This window comes from Psammomys obesus, unplaced genomic scaffold, assembly GCF_907164565.1.
Source record: "Psammomys obesus unplaced genomic scaffold, mPsaObe1.curated_primary_1811, whole genome shotgun sequence".
Lineage (NCBI taxonomy): Eukaryota > Metazoa > Chordata > Mammalia > Rodentia > Muridae > Psammomys > Psammomys obesus.
Window position 1 is genome coordinate 2,587,962 of NW_026590701.1, and position 3,045 is coordinate 2,591,006.

Sequence of the window (3,045 nt, forward strand, 5' to 3'; positions counted from 1 at the left end):
GTGTTGGATCCCCTGGGACTGGAGTTACAGATGGTTATGCGCCACATGTAGGTGCTGGGAGTGGAATCTAGCTCCACCTAAAGAGCAGGTGGTGTTCTTAACCAATGAGCTTGCTCCAGAGCTATAAAGGCTCTTAAAAAGTGTTAGTTCAGGGGAAATGGGAGGGAGGGTGAGACTGGGAGGAGACGAGGGAGGGGGCTACAATCAGAATATAAAGTGAAGAAATTATAAAAAAGAAAAAATTTAAGTGTTAGTTCAATATATTTTTACAGAATTTTGAATACATGTGCTGCGATAACATGGAAAATTTATGCCTGTGTACTCTTTCTTTATCTGATTAGAGACTGGGTATTGGAAAAAACCCTTAGGATCAAAGAGGAATGTAATTTTGGTCATTTCTTGTGTAAAATACTGTTAACTGCATAGTGGCGATACCTACCTTTGGTCTGTACACTTATGTAGAGGCACTGGTGAATTTAGCTGCTTCCTTTGAGATTAAACAGCTCAGTGTTATTCACTTGCCATTGTGGGTCAAAATCCATGTTGATATGCTTGAATATTTATAATGGTGCTTCGCCTCTTGAGGGAATGCTACCTAAGGCTTTATGTCCTTACTAGAAATGTATACAGGTAGGGAAAGCACTCTAGCTGTAACCATGTGCATGAGTAAGCATACTCGATGAGAAGGAATATAAAATATCCTCTAGCGGCATCCATTAAGGTGGCCTGGGCAGTATGCTGATACTCAACAGCAAACAAACCTGGTGCTACAAAACACAATTATCCATTAAAAGGAACCAGGGCTTCTCGGATTCAGACCCTTATCAATTGAGCTATCCAAGCATTCTAAACTGGGGCTTCTCAAGAAATGGCAGCATTTAGCCTGGGGCAGGGTGGGCCTGAGATAATAATTATGCTAAAAAGTAAAGGTGTGCCAAGAATAGGGAGTCATGTCTAAAAGGTACAAAATCTGGATGCTGGGCAGAGAGTGTACATAAGACCTCACAATGTGTTACATATATTTAAGTGTCTAGTAATGGAATGTTGGGAAATAACTTGAAACACAAAGACACAGAAGCAAGAATGAATGACGCTTCTACTGAGCAAACTTAGGCGAACTTGATCATCAAAAGAGATGAAGGGGATGGAGAGATAGCCCTATGCTTCCCTGGCAGAGGACCCTGACTCAGTTCCCAGCACCCATATCAGGCAGCTCACACCCATGTCTGATGCCAGTTCTTAAAGTTCCAGTACTGTCTCAGGCTTCTGTGGGTACCTGCATGCACTTGGTGCACACAAAGACAAGCACACATACACACATGTAAACAAAACAAAACTGGAAGGAACCGGGATAAGCCCCAAGACCCAGGCCTCAGACCTCTTCTTATTTGAATGTTTACTAATGAATGACATACATGCAAAAACTAGCAACTGCAGCGGACACTGCTGCCCACAGAGTATCCCGATAGTCCTAGCTAACCCCTCCTCATGTGCTGAACGTGATACATGTTCTGAGATTCCAGTGGGTTATTGCACAGTTGATGCCACTCCATCAGAATGTTCACAATCCACTCACCCCAGCTTTCTGTACCTGTGTCTGTCCTTTCTTCACTCCCTCACTGCCCCGGTCAGGTTTAGGAACAAGCTGCACAGGGTGCAACACCAGGAACAAAAAAAAAACAAAAAAGAAAGGCATACACTCAGAGCTCTTGCAGAGGACCCCAGTTCAGTTCCCAGAACTCCATCAGGGAGCTCACAACTGCCTGTAACTCCAGCTCTGGGAGATCTGATGCCCTCTTCTGGCCGCTGTGGGAACTGCATGCACACACGTACGCCCACACACAAATATATAGTTGTAAAACATAAGTAAATAACGGAAGGAAACTATAACCAACTTAATGAAGTAAAAAACTCTAGATACAGGAATATAAATAATAAATTTCTAAACAAGGTTACTTAGAGTACCTTAAAACAAGAGAGTTTCAAGGAAACTCTACACTAATTACACTAATATACACTAATTACAAAGACGGAAAATAACTTTTTTCTCCAATTTGGTGGGAAGAAATAAAAAGCAAACACAGACACAGATGAACACACAATTACTTGTGAGAGTCCTCAAAGATATCTAGTTTACATCTAATCACAACTATCAGACAGACTCAAAATAAAGAGGCCTTTTTTGTAAAAACAGGGGCTAACAATCTTCAAAAGTATTAAGATTGCAAAAATCAAAGACAGACTAAGATTGAAGATACCGATCGCCAGTACCTAGAACATTTATGTTAAAACTGAAGAGCTGAAGAACAGTATTGAGACAACCAGCAAAGCGAATGTATCCCACGGAGTGTGGCTAAGGCAGTTACGGTGACCATGTGGAAGGTGCCCAGGGGCAGTGTGGCATCGTGTTAGCAACTTAAATCTCAAAACGGTTCAGGGGAATAACGTTTTTCTTCTACGTCGGCAACCTTCCGGTAAGCTTGTTCTAAACAAACCGAAAAAAATTACACTCAAACTCCTGATTACAGTGGGAAAACACTCCTAAGTCGGAGCCACGGGCTCCGTACGCGGCCTTCACACAGTCCTTTCACACCTCGGTTTCCATCAAGGTTCTTCAGGGCCCCTCCTCCGGGTGAGGGTCCGTCGAATCCTCCTACAGCTTTGGCCCTGCCTGAATTTTTCCAGGCTCCTGCGGCGCCTTCGCCTTCGAAGCCGCAAAGCCGCAATCGTAAATTCCGGCTGGCGACGAAAACAGGCAAAAATAGCTGTGGCCGGAACCTCCGGACGGCAACCCGCCGTCCCGGGCGCGACCCGGGCCTCAGGGGCCCCCATCGCTCTCTCGGCGCTGGAGTGGTCACGCCTGCCCCGGGCGCGCTCCGCGGCTCGGCGGGCGGCTGGCGGGCCTGGGCGCGGGAGGGGCCGGGCCCTCCCAATGGCCGCTCCCGCCGCGCTGGCAGCCCCGCCCGCCGGCTCGGCCCCGCAGTCGCCTGCGGTGAGGCGGGCGCCGCTGGGCCGTCGCGGAGCGGCCAACGTGGCACCGCCGGG